At 51.0% G+C, this 25855-nt stretch overlaps 1 protein-coding gene across 6 annotated transcripts in view; it reads right to left on the bottom strand.

Moving 5' to 3' along the window:
- LOC118216380 (thyroid hormone receptor alpha-like) overlaps nt 1-25855 on the bottom strand; it is a 136474-nt gene that overhangs the window by 79020 nt on the left and 31599 nt on the right. For all 6 annotated transcript variants that reach the window (XM_035397475.1, XM_035397472.1, XM_035397474.1 and 3 more), the window contains one exon: nt 18994-19035. The gene's annotated coding sequence lies outside the window, so the exon portion shown is untranslated. The remainder of the gene's footprint in view (nt 1-18993; nt 19036-25855) is intronic.

A 25855-nucleotide genomic window follows, 5' to 3' on the forward strand; every position in this document is an offset into this window, starting at 1 on the left:
AAAGCCTCTGCACCTACACGCGTGCGGAAGAGAGAGAGAGAGCCAGAGAGAAACACAGAAATAAAAAGACAGGAAGAGAGAAAGACAGGAAGAGAGAAAGAGAGAAAGTGAAAGCGGGAGGGCGCCTGAAGCGTCTGAGTCTGCACCTCTGCCCGGTCCTCCATGTGACAGCTCGGTCACATTTCCTCTGCAGACACAAGGAGCGCTATCAGCTCGGCACAAACCACATGACCTACCCTCCAGAAATGGAGGCCAACGAAAGAGAGAATGGCAGTCCTAACCACCGAAGCGTATGTGGGGGGGGGGGGGGGGGGGGGGGGGGGGGGGGGGGGGGGGGGGGGGGGGGGGGGTGGTGTAGGCGGAGTCTAAGACAGCAGCGGCCTTAGCGGTTTATGAGGACAGGACGCAGTTCAAAAGACGCTTTGTTTGGGTCTCCGCCCAAAATAATTCCTTCTGCAAACAGGCAACGGCGCTAAATGGCTAACGTTCTTCCCGGCGGCGACGAGCCGTAAAGGGGCAGCGGCGACAGGAGAGTGACGCGTCACATGGTGCTCGCTCGCTTCTGACCTGACGCGGCTCAGAGAGGCTGTCGGTCTGCAAACCCGTTTGGAGGAGCTGAGATTCCCAAAGCCTGAGAAAGGCGCCCCTCACGGGGCTGGGGAAAAGCACGGACACCTCCGTACCGCTGGCCACGTCTCCAGAAGCTTCTCGCGGCAGCGCTGGGCTATGCGCTGCATAGTTTGGCCAGCCAGAGCCCAAGTGATCCCATGACAGGCCTTAATGGGCTCTGGGATAGTCGAGCGTCAGCGGCAGGCACATGGCAGAACAAACACGCTTAATTAAGGACACAGCTCTGCGGGGCCGTCTCTGTTCACAGACTACACTACCCAGCATTCCTTAGACACAAACCAGGCACAACGTCCCTGTTTGAAATGTTCCAAATATATCTGCAGGGACCTTGGCTAACACATGACAAGAAATATGGTTGACATATAACGTCTTTAATAAAACTGATAAGCTAAATGTCATACATAGAGTTTGTTTTTCATGCAGTAAAGCCCTGCTAAATGTAACTCTTAGACCATTTTTTTGTTTTTTTCTCACCCCTCCCTTCCCCAAAACAAACTACCACCACAAGTATATTGTGTGACCTGTGGGAAACACTGTGACACCTTATCCCTGCACATACACCTAATCACCCATGGGCATCACTGCTATACTGCTGCTGTACTGCTCTCAACCTAAAGCCTATCATCCTGCAGGAAATACTTCAGCAAAACAGAAAAAGCATAGGGTGGAGCTTCAGGCACAGCCAGCCAATCACAAATCGCGTCCAAATCAGTGACACGTCCAATTCAGTGGATTGCAGAAAACAGGCACTGGATTTTGACAACTCGCTCAAACAGCCCACCGTCTTGCAATTCGTGTTTACCTAACAATGAACTTGGCGAGGTCTAGAGCGTGTAATTAAGCAGACTTAATGAGACCGCTTGCATTCAACAGGCCAAACATGCAAATACAGCGCGCAGCATTAAACGCGGCACACGCACTGAAACGGAGCGACGCGGGTCGGGGAAGACGTGGGGCGGATTCAAACGACAGAATCCTAAAACGGGGCGTAGCGCGAACGAGGCTACGGCGCTAACGTGAGCTGGTAGCGGTAAGGAGAGGGAAGCGCGAGAATCATAGCAGATAAGAGACGCCCGAGCGTGCCAGGGACTGTTTATCTAAGCCCGCAGGTTGGCCGGGTGCTCTCTGCCAGGCCGCCAAAAAGCGATAGCGGGGCGGGGCCGGGCGGCTCGTGGCGCTTGGCGACCGTCCCCGTGGAAACGGAAGCTCCCGAGCCGTGCCAGCACGTGGAGCCGCGCGATCAGGGCTGCCGGTCATCCTCCCTGCGGGGGGGCGGGCGGGGGCAGCCCTGGCGGACCTCTCCTGCTGTCCCCTGACTGTGCGCACTCCCACAGAGCACAACTCCCTGGCTTCTGTTACGCGAGCTCTCCTGGCACGCCTTCCACAGCGCAGTCGAGGAAACCGCCAACACGTCATCGCTGGCTTTTTTTTGTTTTTTTTGTTTTCCTGGAATTTTACTCGCAGCCGCTCGGGCTGTTTCAGCGCTCGCTTCATTATAAAGGTGCAGCAGATCCGAAACAGGAAGTGGCCCGGGCCGCGGACCAAGCGCTCAAACAGCGCGTGGTACTACTCCTGCTCCGGCTCGCCAAAAACAAGACGGGGTTTAATCCTGGAAAAAAAAAACCTACAGTACACCGAATGTTTAAAGATCGTTCATGAAGATTTACGAGCTTTTTCATTTCCAAATTGGTCCAGGCTCACAGAGAGGCATTCCCGCTAAACCAAATAACTCTGACTCTCTCAGAGGGGGAAGGGCGCCGGCTCAACGGGAAGACAGCAGGACACTCTGGTCCGACTGGCTTTGGGACGAGGGCGAGCGCCCCAGCGCGCGCGGGGAGGGAGGCAGGGAGGCGCGGACGCCCGCCCCTGCGCAGACGCCACGGCCAGGGGCCCCGCGGACTGGAGCTCGCGGTCTGGAGCTCGCGGTCTGGAGCTCGCGGTGAGCCCCTCCGGCTGCGACACCCCCGCCCGCTCCGGAAGCCGCTCGTTCAGACTCTTACGAGCGCTGACGGAGGAACGCCCGCCGTTGCCGCGGTGAGGAGCGCAGTGTGTGGCCTCTAACCCAATCAACCCCCCCCCCGCCCCCGCCCCCCTCCTCACAGGCTCATTTTGTTTGGGTTGGTGCTGTTTTTGTTTTGGCATGAAGGGGAATGAAAGATGGGGTGTCGTGCTGAGGAGTGGAATGTGCGAGGAGGCTGGGGGCCGGTAAGGACTTTGGAGTTCCCTGGATATAACATGGCGGGAAAAAGCATGCAGCGCATTTCCTGTTCCCTTACATTTTACATTCCCCGCCACTTCGGCACGATACCCAAAAAATCAACACCATCAACAAAAAATCAACCAGGCCATTGCACAGAGCGCTGCGGAAGGCTTTCACAGACCAAATATGGCATCCATGTGGCGACACTAGAATAGGTATTTAATCCTCTATTAAAACACACCGCACACCACAGATGTCTCAAACTTAACAGGTACAAATGTCGCCATCCTGAATATCTTTTCAGCTGACACGACTGTAAATAATGGTAAAAACCTGGTACATATGTACATATTATACTTGCAAGTAATTGTGTCACTTACTAGTCAATAAAAGCAAGATTACTGACTACTGTATGGTTCTTGACGCCAGAATTAAATTATATAGTAGTAGTAGTAGTTTTGGCGGGGGGGGGGGGGGGTGGGGTAGAGAAAACCATTTTTCTGTCCTGGACCAAACTGTGATGCATGAAAGCCCAGGGAACTACCAGTACTTCTCCTTAGATTAGATAAGCAGGAGGGCGTTCCCAGATTTTGACAGACGAGCAGAGCCCGGATTTTTGAAATTCCCCTTCTTAACTATGCTCAGGCACACCTGCAGCATCTCCTGGCAAAGTCTACTAAATGATTATCTTCAGCACAAAGGGAAGAGAAACCGTAATAAACACCTCTCACCACAATGTGCCGTTCACCCAGACAGACAGCAATATCACGGCTAAGATACAAGCATAGGATATGCATGAGGTGTTTCTATGGTATCGCTAGCTAGTGATTTTTGCAAAACAAAGGAAATGTTACTTAGCAAGTTCTCCAAAGCCTCCCCTTTTCAGGTAAGGTAATCTGGCTTTTCTGTGAACTAGAAAAGTAAGTTTTCTAGTTCGCAGCATAGGTATACCGTGCCAATGGCTGCTGGAATTGCTGTTGTGATAACAGAGCTTAGCTGGCAGCCTGCCACGTAATTTAAGTTGATGGCAATTTCTCGATAAGACATTTGCGAGCCACTTGGCTTCTCATTTACTCTGGGAGATCACACATCATGAACAGTACAGAGAAGACACAGCATCATTTTTAGTGCTCATAAAATACAGAGTATGTATTAAAAAAGCATTTTCTGATTTTAGAAAACTACAATCTGTTGCGCAATTGCTTTGCTGAAACAGCACAATGGTTTGTAAAATCATTCGATGTACAAATCATACACACATGTACTCCAGTGTACCAGTATGTATTTTTGCGGCCAAAAATTGGGCTGGGCTAACAGATTTGGCTGCAAGCCCATACATACAGTATAATATTTGTCCACCCCTGTAATATTCATATTATTTTAAGGAACACTGGATAAGATGCAGAGGGAACAGGCGCTACTGGGGGGGTGTGCACTGTCTGGGAAGGCCTGATTTTGGGTGGGGGCGTGCACTGTCTGGGAAGGCCTGATTTTGGGTTGGGGCGTGCACGGTCTGGGAAGGCCTGATTTTGGGTTGGGGCGTGCACGGTCTGGGAAGGCCTGATTTTGGGTGGGGGCGTGCACGGTCTGGGAAGGCCTGATTTTGGGTGGGGGTGTGCACTGTCTGGGAAGGCCTGATTTTGGGTAGGGGTGTGCACTGTCTGGGAAGGCCTGATTTTGGGTGGGGGTGTGCACTGTCTGGGAAGGCCTGATTTTGGGTGGGGGTGTGCACTGTCTGGGAAGGCCTGATTTTGGGTGGGGGTGTGCACTGTCTGGGAAGGCCTGATTTTGGGTGGGGGTGTGCACTGTCTGGGAAGGCCTGATTTTGGGTGGGGGTGTGCACTGTCTGGGAAGGCCTGATTTTGGGTGGGAGTGTGCACTGTCTGGGAAGGCCTGATTTTGGGTGGGGGTGTGCACTGTCTGGAAAGGCCTGATTTTGGGTGGGGGTGTGCACTGTCTGGGAAGGCCTGATTTTGGGTGGGGGTGTGCACTGTCTGGGAAGGCCTGATTTTGGGTGGGGGTGTGCACTGTCTGGGAAGGCCTGATTTTGGGTGGGGGCGTGCACTAGAACGCGCGGCTCCATGGCGGTGGTCTGGAGCCATTTGGTGCCGTTCTGCAACAAAATCCCCGACTCACACTTCTCACGTCCTGTCCGTGGGGTCCCCCGCCCGTAATGAGTTCCGGGGTACACAAGGTCCGGGGGCAGCTCGGCGCAAACCACCACCACCACCGGCACAGGGGGGGTAGCGGTGGGCAAATTCAATAAAGGGCCTTCTCTCCCGCCCTAATGCGTAGCAGGCCCAACATCTGAACTCTGTAATTAGCAGCTTCTGGGGCCGTGACTTTAAGCCTCATCTCTGCTGCTCTGGCTGCACGGCACGGCCCCACAGAACGGTGGTGCCTGGTCTCTGCACTGCATTATGGGAGTTTAACTCACTCTAAAAACACGAAACATGTAATTAATCACTTAGGGCATAATTGACTCCTAAATAGTGTACATGCAGTTACTGTGAAATGTAGCATACATTCCTCCCTGCTTCATTAGAATATGAATCTCAAGATTTGGTGTGCACTGAATTTATAAAACTAAGAAGGCCAGCAAGACTGAGGGAAGATTGAAAGAAAAGAGGAGGCACTGAGAGGTGGAGTGAAAAAAAGAAGAGGCCCAAGCAAGGATGAAGGCCGATCCAGATGCCGTTTCACCGACAAATTTTTCCATTTCAACTTATCTGTTCACTGTTTCAAAACTCAAGGTACAGACAGGGAAAGTGGGACAGGGAGGGAGGGAGCGAGAGAGAAAGAGAGAGAGGGAGAGGGAGAGAGAGAGAGAGAGCTGGGTTTAAATTTCAGCTTTAAGGCAACTCTGAGCAAAATCAGACCTTTGGCGGTAAGCGATGTAAGCCCAAGGCGGAACAGGGTCAGGGGTCAGAGTGGGGCGACCGGCTGGGAGTGGCACGGAGACGGGGCGTGAGGAGAGGAGGGGCCAAGCAGAGCCCCGGACATACGGGGAGACAACCGATCCGGCGGGTGACCCAGGCTTTCCGAACACCAGCCAAGAATCCAGGAACACAGCAAACGAAAAAACACAGCGAGACAAAAAAAAAAACACAGACGAGCCCACAGAAAAAAAGGACAGAGGTCCTGGGAATGAGGAGCTAGGATGTGGTGGTGGTGTTGGGGGAGTGATGGGGGAGGGGCGGTGGGCGGTTCGTAGCCAGGGTCCGGACTCCACCGCGGAACACAGACGGCGGAATGATCCGGTTCGAACGCCGACGCGTAACATCCACACGAAGCTCCGCGCGCCGGAAGCGAGGTAAACAGGACCGCAGACCGAGATTACAGCACAGCTGAGTAATCTGGACCCGGGCCAAGGGGCCTGCGCCTCTTCCGTGGCCAGAGTTCGTCCGACGGGAGGAAGGCGTGTGAAGACGGGTCACCGCGGAAGCTCAGTATGAATCGGGCCCTTCTACGCGCGGCGCGCTTCTGTTTCCTCTTCGCACTTTCGGGCTAACCTCAAAGTAGCGCGGAGTTGAAAGGTGCGCAGTAAAAAACGCTTTGTGTAAAATCGACTCTGACAGCGCGATAATACATTTTACACCGCTGGCCTACTTTTTTTTTTTCTTTTTGAAAAGCGCCACGGACCCGTATAAACTCAGCGGAATTAACAGGCTGAATTAACGCGGAGGGGTTAACGGGCCAGGCCGCCTCCTCCTGGGGTCCACGGCGTAAGGTCTCTCCCGGAGCCAAGGGCCGGTAGGGGGGCGGAGGAGGGATGGGGTGGGGTGGGGTGGGGGGGGGGGGGGGTGGAGCAGGGTGTTGGGGGGCGAAGGGGTCAGGTGGGGGTGGAGGGGAGGACACTACGGCTGCTGTGGAACCCCAGCGCGGCCCAGCGGTTTCAGGACACGCCCCTCCTCCGAGCGGCTTTATCAGGGCCCGCTGCCCTGCAGTCTGTGTGCCGCTGGAACAGGAGGTGCACCCAGACACTGTTCTCCTTTATCAGCCTGTTCTATTAATAGCGTGTTGCTGTGGCACTCGTACGCAATGTTCCACAAGAACTCAGCGCCCCCAATCTCTCCCCCCCGCTCCCGCCGTTCTGGACACGCCGGTTGTTCTGGTCTCTCGCTGCGCTCCCGGCCGCCAGCCCCCCCCCCTCCCCCCGCCCTCGCTGAGCCACGCAGCCCGCCACGCTCGCGAGCGGGAGACTGCAGGGTTGACTCTGGAACGGGACAAAGAGCCGCCAGCGCGCCGCGAGCACGCGCAGCAGTAAAAATGTCCCCCGCCGCACGCTAAGCTATGCCAGTCGCAATGCGGAGAGGAACATTCAGCTCCAATAACGTTTACAAAAACATTTTCCCCCAACGCGTCGGGGGATTCCACACGGGCCATGACCCGAGCTGTAGAAAGAATCCGCCTACACCTCGAACACACACACACACACACACAGCACAATACACACACACACTATACACACACAGCACAATACACACACACACTATACACACACACACACACAGCACAATACACACACACACTATACACACACACACACACACACACACACTCACAGCACAATACACACACACACACACACACACTCACAGCACAATACACACACACACACACACACACACACACACTATACACACACACATATACCCTTCACAATACACACACACACACACTCTTACATAACTGCAGCCGCTGTTCAGTCAGTGAGTATCTGACTGTACTTACTGTCCTGACGCAGCAAAGGTAAACAACGCTGAGTGCTACTGAATGTACCTGCCCAGTGAGGTCGGAGGTCAGCTAGGAGCAGCCGAGCATGCTGGGATCAGCACAAACGATAAGAGCCGAGCTGGGGAAGGGTGGGGGGCCACACCGCCGCTCACGGCACATCGTGTTCCTAGTTAACCTTGGCTGCTGTGGCGGGGGTCAAAGCCACTGCCCAGACCAAACGGCACATGCACACGTTTCTCCCCCCACAATTACGCAACCCAGATACACATGAGCACCATCGCAGGAGAGGGACGGGGGGGAAGAGAGACGGGTCTGCTCTGAAGGGTCACACGCAGACAGTGGAGCGGTTAGGATTAGGGTAAGGATTAGGGTTAGGGCATCAGGCAGGTGGACAGTGTCATATTAGCCATGGGAACATTCCCAAGCGTACCTGGCTCCTACCAGCTGAAGCGGGACAGGGTGTTTGCCTCTCTTTTGCATGGAGTTGCGTGTGCCACTATGCGTTTTAATAAAGGCGCTAATGCAATGAACTGTGACCTGCAGGTAGCTGCGACATCAACTAACCATGGACTAACTGTGTGCACGGTGTCTGTCTGTGTGCACTGTGTCTGTCTGTGTGCACTGTGTCTGTCTGCCTGCACTGTGTCTGTCTGCATGCACTGTGTCTGTCTGCGTGCACAGTGTCTGTCTGCGTGCACTGTGTCTGTCTGTGTGCACGGTGTCTGTCTGTGTGCACGGTGTCTGTCTGTGTGCACTGTGTCTGTCTGTGTGCACGGTGTCTGTCAGCGTGCACGGTGTCTGTCTGTGTGCACTGTGTCTGTCTGCGTGCACAGTGTCTGTCTGCGTGCACAGTGTCTGTCTGTGTGCACGGTGTCTGTCTGTGTGCATGTGTCTGTCTGTGTGCACTGTGTCTGTCTGCGTGCACAGTGTCTGACTGCGTGCATGTGTCTGTCTGTGTGCACGGTGTCTGTCTGCGTGCACAGTGTCTGTCTGCGTGCACAGTGTCTGACTGCGTGCATGTGTCTGTCTGTGTGCACTGTGTCTGTCTGCGTGCACGGTGTCTGTCTGTGTGCACTGTGTCTGTCTGCGTGCATGGTGTCTGACTGCGTGCACGGTGTCTGTCTGCGTGCACGGTGTCTGTCTGCGTGCACGGTGTCTGTCTGCGTGCACGGTGTCTGTCTGCGTGCACTGTGTCTGTCTGCGTGCACTGTGTCTGTCTGCGTGCACGGTGTCTGACTGCGTGCACGGTGTCTGACTGCGTGCACGGTGTCTGTCTGCGTGCACGGTGTCTGACTGCGTGCACGGTGTCTGTCTGCGTGCACGGTGTCTGACTGCGTGCACGGTGTCTGTCTGCGTGCACTGTGTCTGTCTGCGTGCACTGTGTCTGTCTGCGTGCACGGTGTATGTCTGCGTGCACGGTGTCTGACTGCGTGCACGGTGTCTGACTGCGTGCACGGTGTCTGTCTGCGTGCACGGTGTCTGACTGCGTGCACGGTGTCTGTCTGCGTGCACTGTGTCTGTCTGCGTGCACTGTGTCTGTCTGCGTGCACGGTGTATGTCTGCGTGCACGGTGTCTGACTGCGTGCACGGTGTCTGACTGCGTGCACGGTGTCTGACTGCGTGCACGGTGTCTGTCTGCGTGCACGGTGTCTGTCTGCGTGCACGGTGTCTGACTGCGTGCACGGTGTCTGTCTGCGTGCACGGTGTCTGACTGCGTGCACGGTGTCTGTCTGCGTGCACGGTGTCTGTCTGCGTGCACGGTGTCTGACTGCGTGCACGGTGTCTGACTGCGTGCACAGCTGACATCGTCAACCGCAAGCATCGCTCAGCGAGCCCCTTTCTTTCCGTTTGATAATCAGAAGTAAAGGCAGGGGAAACCCCTCCAGCTCTGCACAGTCACTGAAACTTACCTTACTTTCCAACTTCCTCTATGTTATCAGGGGCATTAATGCATTTCTCTGTGTTTGTGTGTGTATACGTGTGCGTGTGTGTGTGTGTGTGTGCGTGCGTGTTTGTGTGTGTATACGTGTGCGTGTGTGTGTGTGTGTGTGTGCGTGCGTGTTTGTGTGTGTATACGTGTGTGTGTGTGTGTGTGTGTATGTGTGCGTGTATGCGAGTGTGTGTGTGTGCATGCGTGTTTGTGTGTGTATACGTGTGTGTGTGTGTGTGTGTGTGTGTATGTGCGTGTGCGTGCATGCGAGTGTGTGTGTGTGTGTGCATGTGCTACTTTCATGTCTCCAGAGGCCCTTTTCTCTGTCACCCGCTCCCTCCTAATTTCCACCCGCAGTTTCGTTCAGGCTAAACAAACAGGCCACGTTTGTGTGGTCGTTTTGGGAGAAAGTAAAGGGCAAGAATATTTCTTCCTAAAAAGACCTCCCCTCAAACTTTATTATTATACCGCTCTTTTATTTATTACTACTGGAGAAATGTTCCATTAGGGTCCCTGAAACGCACGTATGACGCATGAGGTTGAAATGGGTCAATTATTCAATTTATATATCTGAGAAGAAAAAAAAAACTGGTTTTGGAACATTTTCCCCATTACAGTAACAATTATTCACGGTCCTGTCAAGCTCTTGCCAAATTAAGTGGTATTTATCCATGACACATCACCAGGAGCAGAAGCCTAAAGATGGGCACAAGGCGAGCGAGCTCCATCTGTTTATTTTCCTTCTTATAGCCACTGTTTTGTTAGGACAGACAGACAGGCAGGCAGACAGACAGACAGACAGACAGACAGACAGACAGACAGACAGACAGGCAGGCAGACAGACTGACAGACACAGATAAGCTGTAAGACTGAAATGCACTGTAACACAGGCTCATCAGCCTCACAGAATGTATCATGCTGGGAACAAATGAGGGGAAACGGTAATTTGCATTATTGAAGAGATGTAAAGCAAGTGCCTTCAGCACCGAGGTAAGAGGGCCGCGTTGCCGTCCGAACTGCCCTGTGCAGGGTGGCAGAAGGCCTTCTGCCCACGGAAATAAACACATCTCACTGCCCGGCCCCATCAAGCCCACGGGGAAACAGAAACATTCATTACAGCGGTGACACAATCGCATTTGATTAGAGGAGACAACTGTAAAGCTTATAATTATTTGTGCCAAAGTGCATAACAGTTCACGAAAAGTCATAGCTAATAAGTTAATTGCAATAATAACAATTTAATATTTACCCAATGTAAGCATAACCTAAGAGGTCTCATTTAATTGCAACACAAAGGCCATTTTTTTCAAATTCTTCAATGTTGATTCAGAAAGAACTGTGAAGATTTTATTAGGCTACTTAATTTTAGCATTGTAGTTAATTTCATTTAAATGTGTTTTTTTAATGTCTCTGCAAGCAATAAATGACGCACATGATACAATGCCCAGAACCACTAACCCTTCTCCAGTCAGACACCTCTGTGTTTTAGCACAATGTTCAAGAAAACATTGAATAATAGCATATGAAAATGAGTGATGGAAATGACAAAATGATGTGTACCATACAGAATGTACAAACTTAACGAGCAAGTGATGGTAACACTTTTTGTTGATTTGATGATCAAATAAGATAATTTGATACTAATATGAAATATTATGCAATATTTTTCCTTCGTACAAATCTGATTGATTTCTGTGTTCTTGTTCTTTGCCTAAAGAACACATTAAAGATTTATAATAAAACATTTAAAGAACACTAACAAAAATGGAAAGCTTAACATTGAGAACAAGGGGGCACAAGGGCCAATCCATTTCAGGATTTTGTGCCAAGTTCTGCTCTTAATTATTTAATTAGCTCAATCATATCTTGATCTGACATTTGTATAAGCACCAGCTACAGTCACAGACTTCGAGTGTAATCTAAAGATTTTACTGGGCTCAAGTACAGGAGTGAACCAGCATAGTTTGTAGAGCTGTCAGAAAACCAATACTAATATGTTGGAACAAAAACCAGCACGCAGACCAGCCCTCCAGGACCGGAGTTGTTCACCCCTGCCCTAGAAAGTCTATGCCACAGGTATCAGGGAAAGTTTACGCCAACTCCACTCCCAGAGGGCCGCAGTGTCTGCTGGTTTTCGGGGTGTTCTCGGCACAAGCGTTTCATTTAAGTCGTTGATTGGCTAAGGGACCCACACACCCTGTTCTCAAGGCCTTAATCGGCAGGTGACTAAAAGGAAAAACCAAAAACCCGCAGACACTGCGGCCCCCATGGGATTCAGTTTGACACTCCTGGTCTATGACATGCCTACAATGAAAAATCCACTCTTCCACTTTCTAAACTTTCACTTTAATCAACAATTGCAATATTCTAAAAACAGTCACATCATTAAAAGATAAAATCTGCCACTACATGGAGAACAGGAAGACTCTACCCATCAAGAAATGACCCAGCACTTAATCCAGACCATAGCACACTATCATGACCCGAGACTGCTTTACCTGCAGCCACCACCCAGGGGCACAAGCTCTTCTTATTCAAAGTAGAAACTTCAACGGTTTTACAGAATATCTAACTGACAAATTATAGTAATAGAGCCAATCTGAAAAGAGTCTTCCTTGAAAGATGACAAATCAAGGTCGTGTAGAGACACAACTTCTCGAGCAACGGAAGCGTCAGAGTTTTGCATCGCCTTGGCACTTCCTCATTATTCAAGCCAAGGTTCTCGTGCAGCCGCACTCTGATAGGATCTTTGCAGACAGGATCTGTGTAATGACTCACAGCAAACCCCATTAAAACGAAGCACTGCGTATCACTGCAGAAATACGCATGCACTGCTGTCCGTAAGCAAAGACAATCTGCATGCAGACAACCTGAATGTGAAAGCGATAGCCTTTGTTCTATTTGGCCGTTACTGTGAAACGTGACTCAAGTGAACATTAACATTGTGTCTCCAATTTATTTTTGGCATGTAGATGCACATTGTGCAGGAAACCTGAAGCAGATGGGAGGGCCTGAGACCTCTGTTATGCACTGTTGATATTTAACACTGCAGTGTGATTTTCTCACGCTGGGATTCTTTATTGGCCGCAGTGTTGGCCACTGGTCACATGACCACAACAAAACTGCTGGAATATCCAGCTGCATATTTCTGCCTTGGAACAGAGTGTTACAGTACTGAAACACAGCCACACACACGCACACACACACACACGTGTACACACACATGCGCTCGCACACGCAAACACACGAAGCGTACGCACACGCGTCTCGAACCGCCGTGTGCTTTTTCGGGACAGACTGACCCACTTTCCAGAGCAGTTACATAAAAGAAGAAAACGTTAATCTGTGAAACGTTACTCATTAAACTCTGTGCTGCGGCGCTAGCCCGGGCCCCCGCTGTCCTGCACTGAGGCCTGGCTGTACGTGCGCAGCGCGTCGCGCCCGCGCGTCTGTCGGGCGACGCCACGAGGCGCGTCCACGCCGTTATCGCCCTCGCAGAGTGAGGCGGCGCTGTTTCCGTGGTTATGCCCGCAGGGGGAGGGGCCGGGCGGGTACGGAGAGACGTGGCGGAATGTGGTGTTCCCCGAGCGGACAGGCCGATGAAACCCGGCCCCCGGCTCCGCCCCCACGCAGCCGCGCGTTGGTTCCGCCGTGGGAGACCCGCCGCGGCACCTGTTCCGCGCGTCAGCGGGGCGAAGGGCACCAAACACAAGCCCAGCCGGACGGCCCCCCCCGCCGGCTTCTGCCCCCCCTCCCCCCCCACATCCTCTCCCCTCCCCAGAAGAGAATTCGGCGGCGTGAATTCCTCGCTGAAGCTCAGGACCGTCCGGAGCCACAGCAGTAACTCAAAACATTTCCAATTAGATACGTATAATCTGATCACGTCCTCCCTGACAAAGCGTTACCAGGACGATGGACGAAAATAGCCGGCCGTTGCTTACGCTCCCTCATGACCACCCCACGAGATTAGCTGATGTTGGCGATTAGCATGACAAAGCCCCTTTGTAGGCCCGCTCCGCGTGTCACAAAGGTAGACCGTTTCCTCTTCTTGACGGCCCGAGGTGCAAATTCGATCATTATTTATGCGTTCCAGCCCATTGTGGCAAAGCTGATTAAACCCACATCACGCAGACAAAGAGAACACGAAGGCACAACACAAGCGCGCGTCGCGCGAACAAACAGGGACGCCGCCGCGACGCAGAGCGCCCTGTCGCTGCCTAAGAGGCGGGGAGGAGACGTAAGCACGCCGCTGCGCTTGTCTGCGTGTGCGTAGCGCAGGGGTGACACCTGCAAACCGACCTGTCAGAGCAGCATTACCTCACAGGGGTCACCGGGGGCCAGAAACAGACCCATACGAGCGCGCCGCCGTCCTGGGCCATTCTGACACGCTCGGTACCTGAGTGCAGCGGTCGGCCAGAGGCAGCGCACAGCGCGCAGCGCACAGCGCACAGCGCACAGCGCACAGCGCACAGCACACAGCACACAGCGCACAGCGCACAGCGCACAGCGCACAGCGCGCAGCACACAGCGCGCAGCGCGCAGCGCACAGCGCACAGCGCACAGCGCACAGCGCACAGCGCACAGCACACAGCACACTCTGAGCGTATCAGATTTCCCCGGGAGGAAGGAGCGTTGAGATAGTGCACGGCAGGACGAGGACACATTCTGGGAAAGTGAACAGGTGGGTTCGGACGGGAATGCAATCAGACAGAAACGCCGAAAACTGCCATCGCACGCAAAAACCACATGACCTTTTTTAATGCTCGACTCTTTTAAGCGATGAGGGAAGTTTTATTATATATATATATATTTTTTTTAAACCAGGGTTTTGTGATCATCGATTGGCTGTGATGAAAACGCGGCTGACCCCGCCCGGCGCGGACCGAGGGTGGAGGCCCGCGCTCAGAGCGGCCGGCTGCACGCGACGCTGCTCCTCTGAAACAGAAGCGCTTTTCCCACGAGGGCCCTCGTTTGAATGAATCCATTAGGGTTACGCAACGTGACCACCCTTCACACGAGAGCAGTACAGACGGGGACGTGCACGAGGGCGCTCCTCTCGTTCAAGACGACGGGACGGCCTCATCGGAGCGCGCTCCGTGCCCTGCCGCAGCTCGGAGAAGGAGACTTACACGTGAGTAAAACCGCCCAGCAGACATGACAGGCAAACGGGAGGAAGCGTCCTGTGTTCGAGACTCTTGGAAGGCCACGTCTTTGAGAAAACGGGGCTGTTGCAGAGACTTCTCTGCTTGCCTGGGCAGCAGCACGCAGGTCTGCATATTCATGCATGACCGCTAGACACCGGTGGCCCGGCAGCCCTGCTTCCGCAGAGACTCAATCCCACACACATCAGATAACGAGCCCGCCTTATTGGGAGACAATGGCTCCGCAACGGCAAATATTGGAACTGTAAACGATATCGGTTTTTACAGGCCTCAGAAATACAGTAAAGAAAAGCACACTCTCTCCCTCCCCCCTCCCTCTCTCTCTCATCCCCCTCTCCCTCTCCTCTCTCTCTCTCTCTCATCCCCCTCTCCCTCCCCTCTCTCTCTCTCTCTCACCCCCCTCTCCCTCCCCTCTCTCTCTCACCCCCCTCTCCCTCCCCTCTCTCTCCCTCTCTCTCTCTCTCTCTCACCCCCTCTCCCTCCCCTCTCTCTCTCACTCTCTCTCCCCCTCCCCTCTCCCTCCCCTCTCTCTCTCACTCTCTCTCTCCCTCCCCTCTCCCTCCCCTCTCTCTCTCCCTCCCCCTCTCTCACCCCCTCTCCCTCCCCCTCTCTCCCCCTCCCCTCTCCCTCCCCTCTCTCTCTCTCTCCCTCTCCCTCTCTCTCTCCCTCCCCTCTCCCTCCCCTCTCTCTCTCTCTCTCTCTCTCACCCCCTCTCCCTCCCCCTCTCTCTCCCTCCCCTCTCTCACCCCCCCCTCTCCCTCTCTCTCTCTCCCTCCCCCTCCCTCCCCTCTCCCCCCCTCGCTCTCTCCCTCTCTCTGTGTGTCTCTGTAATAAGGGTGATTGCACAGAAGCCCATCCTCCAGCTCACACTCACAGTAATGAGATGCTTGCTTGTCCCGGCTCCCCTGAGGTCACGGTGCCCATGGAAACGACGTGTCACGCGCGCCAGACGGCGACCCCGTCGGCGAGGGCCGTCCTCGGCTGAACCCCCCTCCCCCTCCCCCTCCTCCCCCCGCGGCACAGACGCGCATGCCCTTCCGCCGCGCTCCGATCGATGCGTCAATCGCCCCATCGATTCCCCCACCCCCCCAGCCCTACGGACCCCCCGCGTGGACTCCCCGGCCCCTCCGCCAGGAGAGCGTGCGGCGCGGGAGAGACAGCCTCCAGCGGCTCGCCGCGTCGCGGTAAACAGCCATCAAGCCCAGCCGAAGCAGCGCCGCCCACGCCTGCCTTCCTCCGCCCGCCGGGCCGAGAGGCTCCACCCGTTTAAAATGGGCCGTTAAAAAACGCACACTGGCATTTGCATTCAAGGACATTAAAGACCGGGGAGACCTTCAAAGGTCAGCCTTTACGCTCCTCCCCCCCCCCCCCCCCCCCCACCTCTCTCTATGTAAGGAACTGCAACACTTAACAGAACCAGACTTCACTCAGTGGAGCCCAATACTGTACAGCAGGACTATCGACCACGGCCCTGTTCCCCTCGGATACTTTACCAGCTCAGCTATGAAACGGGAACACAGTTTTGCGAGGTGATTGATTGCAGGTTCCCGCGCCGTAAAGGGCAGCTTCGTTTCAGCTCTGAGCAGTCCGCGGCGCAGACACAGGGAGGCGGACTACGCGACCCACAAACCCGGCTCTCCGCTCCTGCCCTCCCCCTTCTGCAGAAACCTCCCCGAAAATCTCACTGGACACTGACACAATGCCGCGCTCACGATTCACCGATTCCCAAACTGTGAACGCAGTTCATCGCTCCGGCCAATCGCAACGCCTGCTTCTAATCTGCTCCTCCGATTCCCGAACGAGAAGCAATACGGCGACGATCCCATGAACGTCTTTTCCTACACAAGTCCATCCATTAAATAACGCCGCGTATGCGCCTAGCACATGCTCCTACAGAGGCCATCTCCCTGAATGTACTGCAGCCTACAGCTCACCTGTTACCCAAATTCACAGCTGAATATTTAATGAAATATTTCAGGCAAGAACGTCAGCCTCAAGGGATCAGAAATTTGTATTCAGACCTTCTGTAACCTTCCAGTGCAAAGTATGTGGTTCAATAAGCTCCATGCTAGTGAGCCACCCACAAGTGAGAAGGCAGCGTTTGGAATACTTAGAACAACTGGACCGGAACGGGACAAACGGCCCGAAATCCTGCGCGGGACAGATCCGTCCAGGGGGGTACCCGTGATCTAAGGACGCCTACAGAAATTCACTTCTGGAACCCCCGCAGTACTGAACGCGGAACAGAACCTGTGCCCCACGTACGAGAGGGCGGCTGGCGTGATTGACGGCGTGATTGACGTCGCAAAACGCCTGCAGGTGTAGGCGATTGGCTGTCAGGCTGCAGGTGTAGGCGATTGGCTGTCAGGCTGCAGGTGTAGGCGATTGGCTGTTCGGCAGCAGGTGTAGGCGATTGTGGCTGTTCGGCTGCAGGTGTAGGCGATTGTGGCTGTTCGGCAGCAGGTGTAGGCGATTGGCTGTTCGGCTGCAGGTGTAGGCGATTGTGGCTGTTCGGCTGCAGGTGTAGGCGATTGTGGCTGTTCGGCTGCAGGTGTAGGCGATTGGCTGTCAGGCTGCAGGTGTAGGCGATTGGCTGTTCGGCTGCAGGTGTAGGCGATTGGCTGTTCGGCTGCAGGTGTAGGCGATTGGCTGTTCGGCTGCAGGTGCAGGCGATTGGCTGTTCAGCTACAGGTTTGACGATTGGCTGTTCGGCTGCAGGTTTGACGATTGGCTGTTCGGCTGCAGGTGTCGCGATTGGCTGTTCGGCAGCAGGTGTAGGCGATTGGCTGTTCGGCTGCAGGTGTAGGCGATTGTGGCTGTTCGCCTGCAGGTGTAGGCGATTGGCTGTCAGGCTGCAGGTGTAGGCGATTGGCTGTTCGGCTGCAGGTGTAGGCGATTGGCTGTTCGGCTGCAGGTTTGGCGATTGGCTGTTCGGCTGCAGGTTTGGCGATTGGCTGTTCGGCTGCAGGTGTCGCGATTGGCTGTTCGGCAGCAAGTGTAGGCGATTGGCTGTTCGGCAGCAGGTGTAGGCGATTGGCTGTTCGGCTGCAGGTGTAGGCGGAAGGCCTGACAGTATCTACGCTCGCAATCTCCAGAGCGGCATCTGAACAGGAGGAGCCGAACGTGATCCATCGTGCGAGACGAGCCCGCCCGCCCGATCCTCCCGCCCGCCCGCCCGCCCGCGGAACAAATTAGGCGCCGCAGACACGCTCCCGACACAGAAATGTGCGATTGTGCAACAGCCTCACCGAGCACATCGGCATCCGCCCGACGAGCGCTCCTCCGAGGGTACGCAGTGGGAGCGTGACAGCGAGCGCCGAAAAGTACAAACTGTTCTAATGACTGCCACTCTGAGTCAGACCGCTGCTCTGCCCTGCCGGAATATGCCAGCAAGCCTCAGAAAACGACAGAACAACCTCCTCTGCATCCCCAACAGAGAGACACAGACTCACACATACTGTACACACACACACACACACACACACGCTCACACACACACACACACACACACACACACACACACACACACACACACACACACACACGCTCACACACACACACACACACACACACACACGCTCACACACACACACACACACACACACACACACACACACACGCTCACACGCTCACACACACACACACACACACACACGCTCACACACACACACACACACACACACACACGCTCACACACACACACACACACACACACACACACACACACTCACACACACACACACACACACACACACACACACACACGCTCACATACACACACACACGCTCACACATACACACACACACGCTCACACATACACACGCTCACACACACACACATACACACACACGCTCACACATACTGTACACACACACACACACACACACACACACACGCTCACACACACACACACACACACACACACACGCTCACACACATGCGCACACACACACACACACACACACACACACACACACGCTCACATACACACACACACGCTCACACATACACACACACACGCTCACACATACACACGCTCACACACACACACATACACACACACGCTCACACATACTGTACACACACACACACACACACACACACACACGCTCACACACACGCTCACACATACACACACACACACACACACACACACACGCAGAACACAACTTCATCCACTGACACAAACAGACAGTCAGTATCTACAGTATCACGTTTGCTGGCGATGTCAATTCATTTGTGGTGGAAACCGAAACAGTTGAATTAAATGTGGGTTTTTTTTAAAAAGCACTCGGGCCATTTTTAACTTTATGTTCAGGGATGTTCCAATTACCTTTCATTGGCAAGCTCCCGGCAAATCTCCACTGCTCTTGTCCTGTAAGAAGCCAAAACAGACTTGATCAGAATAAAAGTTTGAGACTCCTTTCCAAGCAAGTAAGAAAAATAAAAGCGTGATGAACATGTGAGAACCTGAAAAGGATTTTAATTTTCAGGATTTAATTGAGAGACATATTTTAATGTCAGGATATTCTGGTAGGGAGCTGCTCAAGCGGCGTGTGTATGAAAACGAATTCCCCTCAAGTTAACGTCGAGGTCTGAAAATATGCGCAGCCTCGGAACGTTCCAGAATGACAGAACTGCACTGAGACAGAGCCTCAGAAAACAGGGCGGGAAGGACGGAGCTGCGTGCCGAGCAGCGCCTCCTCCTGCCCTGGACCCGCCATTGCGCCCGCCGCTGGTCTGGTCTTCGTTCCAGCGGCGTGCACCCAGCAACACTGCATGAGTTGTCAAAGGCCTCCATTCAAGATGTGCCCTTTATAGACAGCACAAATAAATGCAACAGATGTCGCTGTTTTCAATAAAAAGGTGTTTGAAATTAAACTTGGTGACCACTGAAAAGCCAAACTGTGATTCTAAAGAAAGAAATGAGCGCTTGAATTTTAATATGGAGTGAAATTCGAGGGAAGGTTTTTAGACTGAAAGAAGACTTATTCCAGGTCATAGTGCAGCACAGTATTTAGGTCTAATTTAAAACTGCAGGTTTTTAGTTTTCATTGACACAGGGGAAGTCTGAGCACGTGACAAAAATACTTCAGGGGTTTAAGCCAACATCAACGTTTCCTCGGCAAACGGGGCTAAAATAGCCCTGGAAGACTGCTTTCCAATTCATAAACACCGGCTGCGGGGGCTTTTTCAGTTTGGCCACGACCGCATGCATTACAGCCCTCCCTTTCAGATTTCCATGGCATTAACGTGATCCATAAAATGAAAACACGCTTGTAAAAATACCACCTACTCCACTGTGGTCCAGCACTGCCATTTCATTCATTTGGAATTTTTCATGTGCACTCTTTCTGAACTTTTTTTCCTTCACTTTCTTTTTCTACACCCCCCCCCTCCCCCCCCCCCGTGGAATATCCGATCTTGACTATCACGTTACCGCCATTCCGTCCCGAACCTGCAGCTGAACCACAAGAAATGTCCCCCCAACCCCCACCCAACCCCACCCCCCCCCCCCACACGCAAATGACTACCCCCCCCTCTCCCCACTCCCATCCAATCCCCTCACCCACGCTCTGCCCACACTACAACAGGAGAGCTATCACGGACTGGCGGAGAGGCTCACCGCTACCCCAAAACACCTGGGGGTCTGTGGTTATCTGCTGTGCTCTTGAGAGAAGCCAGCAGAATAGAGCCATAGTCAACACAAAAACCCCGGCCAATTTAAACCTTAACCCAACCGTGCCCCACCATCCCAACCCAACCGAGCCACACCATCACAACCCAACCATCCCCACCATCCCAGCCCAACCGTGCCCCACCATCACAACCCAACCATCCCCACCATCACAACCCAACCATCCCCACCATCACAGCCCAACCGTGCCCCACCATCACAGCCCAACCGTGCCCCACCATCACAGCCCAGTCAAGCCCCACCATCCCAGCACAACCATCCCCACCATCACTGGTCATTCCTCACTAAACACACAGCCGGGGCCCCAGGCTGCACTGCCGGCCGACACAGGTGAGCCACTCAAAAACCAGGACTCTCCTTTTTAAATCAAACTGAACAATTTCATGGAAAATGGGTTTATGGAAAATGGGTTTTCATTTCAGGTTAGCTATTAATAAAGGCACACAAATTTTAAAAGTGCACAAATCTGCTGCAGCCAGGGCTTCCTCACAGCGTTTTAAAAGCATTACTGTAAGTACCATAACACAGACTTCCCTCAGAGAATTGGTAAAAAGTGCACTGCTTATTTTTGACACAGAAAGCTCCTTTTTTCGCTCATTTTAACTTCTCTCTTTCCCTCTATCCACTCTTTCCTTTATCCTTTCCCATCTGCCCTTCCGTTCCCCTTCCCTTAGAAAAACATCATGATTTTCCTATGAAAAAACTACAGTTTAATCATTGTGGCACTTGTGGTTGCCATACTGAATGCCACAGAAATTTCGACTATACCAACGTACCATCAATGCTGCCTTCAGTTACACTGTTTAAAATGCAGTAGTTATGGTACCATTCAAACAATGTTTATGTATCATATCATCTTTGAACTGCATGCCACTGCAGTTAACATACTGTCTCCCACCCAATTCCCCCTGTAAGTCTACCCTGTGCCCCCCACTGGCATTCTCTATAGGGCTTTCACAACCCACTGTCACCCCTATAGCCCCACTCCCCATCTTTCTCTCTTATAGAGCCCCCCTACCCCACTATTCCCCCGAGAGCCCCCTCCCCCACTATCTCCCCTATAGCCCCCCTCCCTATCTCCCCGATAGCCCCCCCATTCCCCCACTATCCCCTCTATAGCCCCCCCCACCTCACTATCGCTCTTATCGGTCCCTCCCTGCCTCCCATAGTATCTGTTCTTATAGGACTCCATGTTCCTGCATTACCTCTCCCAACAGAGCCCCCCCCCCCCTCCATTAAAGTCCCAATTAACCATTAACAAACTATCTTTGCACATTTCACCGAACAGCCAGTGTTGACACCATTACCTCAAGGCCTAATATTTACGGTTCGGTTTCAACAGTTCTGGAAAGCGAGCTGTTCAGGGGTTAAGCAGTGGCCTTTCGCAACACAGAATTACCTTTCCCAGGGTGCACTGGGAGGCAAGGGAGCGCTACAATACAAACCCCAGCAAACAAGGCTCTACCCGTGACACATCTCCGCAAGCAATATCCTGACAAAATCAGCAAACTAGTGTTAAATCAACAACAAAAATGACTAACTAATGAGTGAAGAAAAACAGACAGACTAAAACAGAGACATGCCTGGGGGAAAAAAGACCTTTGGTCATCTTATTAGAGCTGGAATCATATTTCAATACCGTGTCTGGCAGTACTTTCTAGAGATTATTATATAAATTACCAAATGACTACACCTTTTTAGTTTAGCCTAATTAAAAAATTCGAAAAAAAGAAAAAAGAGAAAAGAGGCTTTGGGCTGAACTGGGGAAGATCGCTCGACCTGGAACACCTTAACATTAACTCAGTAACCACTTGTCGTTCGCAAATGTTCTGCTTCGTTCGCGCTCTCGCTGAACGAACTGGCTGGCACCGTCGAGCCACTTGCGCTAGCAAACCCGGTGCTAAGTATTTGCTTTTGGTTTTGCGGTATGCTGGCTTTGCATTGTAAATCTAGTTCCCCACTACTGTTTTGGCTGTTTTATCATAACAAATTCCCTGCCAATGCTTCTGGGTGACGTGGCTGACACCACTCTCAGGCAGCTCAGCGAATGAATGCCTCGCTTTAGCATTGCAACCCTGACATTTGAAAACTATGCAGTCCACCCACTCCCAGTGTAGGCAGCTCATATACAGTGAAAAAGAATTTGAAAAAAAAAAAGGCAAGAGGCGCATCCACTTATTGTTTAAATCCAGTAAATTTTGCACACATGCCAAATGTTTGCATATGACACCAGGCTTTAAGAGCGGCATTCAGATAAACCCATCCATCTAATTCCAGCAATCCAATGTTTTATGTGTTGGTCTATTTTATTCAATAGAGTTAAAGTAACCGAGCAGCATTTTAAATGCACACACTGGGTTTTCAGTACTCACATATTCACTCCTACTAGATAAAAGCCCATGATATTACAACTAATGTGAAATATTAGGTGGTGTACCTCGCTAACAGACACAGTTTACACAGTTTGGGAGGGGAGAGGGCAATTAGAGACACTAGCTAACTTGATTGACATGCAGTCTATCGTGTAAGTGAAAATAAAACTGAACCTGTAGGCTCGTGTGCTTTGAATTGTTATTATTTTTTTCAATTTCGACTGGTGAGGCATCTTCTACTACACCTTCTATCAATAGGCCATAACACCTGTGACATAACATCCATAACAACATGGTCTTGGTCTAAACAAACTGACAGTAATTTGCTGCAATTTTGTAACAGTATTCCAGCATTACGCCTATTAACGCAGAAATATGAAAATTGCACAATTTTGATATTACCAGTAATTAGCCAAGCCATAACAGTCGCATTGGAAAATGTGCTAATCTGTTTAACAATCTCACACACAGACCCATCTTTCACATGCTCATTGATATCATTTAATGTGATGCTTTACATTACCAGCAATTACCGTGAAGTGTCCGTTGCAATTTCACCATAAAACCCAAACAGTCACGTTTAATTTTCTTCAACTGAATAAAATAAATAAACTGCATCCGTGGGTTGTCACACTACACCTCACATCATCATGCCTTAATTGAATTACATTTTCTTTTTTTAAGTAGTCAACATAATGACAATCTTCAGTGGTCTATAAATAAATCCACTGGAGAAAAAGACAAATATGTAAAAGATCTGGTTCCTATTAAAAGAAGCCCAGGAGGTATGAAGTAAAATGTGAGTACTGAAGCTTAAATCTAAACTGCAGTTTAGTTACAGTGGCCAAAATAATCACAATTGGAGACTGTCTGACAATATTTCAGTACCATTTAACATCAAGGTTTCATTGCGTGTGTATACAAAAAAAACCTTTATTTCAGACATTTATTCTGAAAAAGGAAGCAGAGGGGCTTTGAAAAAAAATCTGCTCTTAAAAAGTGTATTAAGCATGCTCACACATGCTCGAGTGCACAGAAATTTAAAGTGGAATTATGGGCAGTGGTGACAAACACACACACACACACACATACATACATACACACACACACACACACACCACATGAGTCTATCTCTAAATGGCTGACATTCAAAATGTTTTATATATCTAACCAAATGCTATATTTATATTTTAATGCAATGTTTATTATTTAGATTGATGAGTGATGTATTTTACGGTGCAAAATAAACAAATGAACATTTTCTAAAACTTTATTTGAATCATTAAAAAATGAAGGATCAAGTCTAGAATTTAGATCAAGACTCTAACAGGATAACCAGGCTATAGACCATTACTCATAAGAGTTTTCAATGATCAGATCTCAACAATTCTGTACATACTATGGCACAACACAAGATTACTCTCTTTAACCATTCCTTGTCTTAACTAGCCAAACAACCACAAGCCAATTAAATCACGTCGTCCGTGAAAGTCAGAAAGTCACAATACGCAGAAATGTATAGAAAAATATCACTACATGCAAATAAAATTTCCCTGCACCTTTCAGTCATTTAAATGGAGGAAACTCGGACCAAATGGCACAGACTTGTGCACCATGAAAGATATACCAAGAGGCAATTTTAAACAGGCCTCATTTGAGGCTAGTTACTTTGTTCTGAAAATTACAGTTCAACGAAACCATCAAAAAAGAGAGACATAAACCTTACCCTAGAAACCTAGTATATCAACTTACTAAAGAAGTTCACGTTCAAATAAAAGACACTAATAGCAACACGGAATGAAACAGGACTCCCTTTCCAAATGTTTCTCTTTCCAAGCCAGACGACACTTTTATGATAATGGACATATTTGAAAAAAGTCCAAGTGCACTTTTCAAAGTAACTGAAATTCATAAATCTTTGTCGGCAATGAGCAAAAACCATTTCACCTTTTCGGATCAACCCATAACGTACTATCACAAAACACATGTGGAATCAGTACAAACAACTACGCTGGTTTCTTTTGTTTCAAGCAATGTAAAGGTTGAAGAACATCTTGGTTTTGAACATCTTAATAATGCTGAAGTTGAACATTCAACTGTTTGCCTTTTTATTAGTTTTACAAATCCACCTACATTTTTGCAAGAGACTTTTTTTTCCAGGTAAGTCAGGACAATAACTTTTTTTTTTTAAATGCTAAACCACTGACACACAAGACATATTTGTTTAAAATCATGAATAGGGTTCAACTAGTTTTGTAACATACAAGTCGGTTTCAAGCACAATACTTTCAGACTTAATTTATGAACTGAATGCACCACATTTCACATCAGTGATGTATTGTTGCACTCTTTCCATTGACAAATAACACGGGTCCATCCCACATTTATCCACTGCATATATTAAAACACATCTGTACGCAGGGTGTAAGGCATGGCACTACTTTTTCCATGGAATTGTACAGCTAAAGGAAAGTACTGTGTGAGCTTGACGCTCATTCCCCTTAGGAATCACAGAAGAGACCAAAGTGTAATAACCTTCAAATCAACTTGCTAAAGATTTTTCAAAATAATGCAGCCAGGGTCGACTGTTTAATTTAAGAAATGCAATGAAATTCATTCAAGAACTCTCGGAATTTTTCACACCTTCTGTTTCAACACGATTCATTATTTTTTTCTTAAGATTTCGGAGATATCCCGCGGAGCTCGTAAAGCGCGTGATCAATTCAGGAGACTGGCGGATCGCTCCAGCGCTGTTTATGAGTCTGCGCAGATCTTCAGAGGAATGTGCAGTGACTGAGTGCAGATGTTCAGAAGTTTCCAGTCACCGGGGGCCTTGTCAGCGGTTTAACAAACGAGGTTTTCACCTGTTACGCCCTCGTCCTAATTCCGACGCTTCCATTTCGCCCGCAGCCCGACCCCCGGAAAACCCAACGGCCTGCCGCTGAACCCGCGCGACACGTGGACACGGGCGATGGCGGGAAAAGGACGGGAGTGGGCCGCACGTGGTTTTAGCACGTTAGCCGACGGCTGCGCCGCACGGCGATGTGTGAGCAGCGGGGCCGGGAACTAAAAGAGCCAGGCTTCGTATCACGGTCACAGTCATATTCGCTGCACTTACTTGAGCC

This window comes from Anguilla anguilla, chromosome 17 (genome assembly GCF_013347855.1).
Source record: "Anguilla anguilla isolate fAngAng1 chromosome 17, fAngAng1.pri, whole genome shotgun sequence".
Taxonomy (NCBI): Eukaryota; Metazoa; Chordata; class Actinopteri; order Anguilliformes; family Anguillidae; genus Anguilla; species Anguilla anguilla.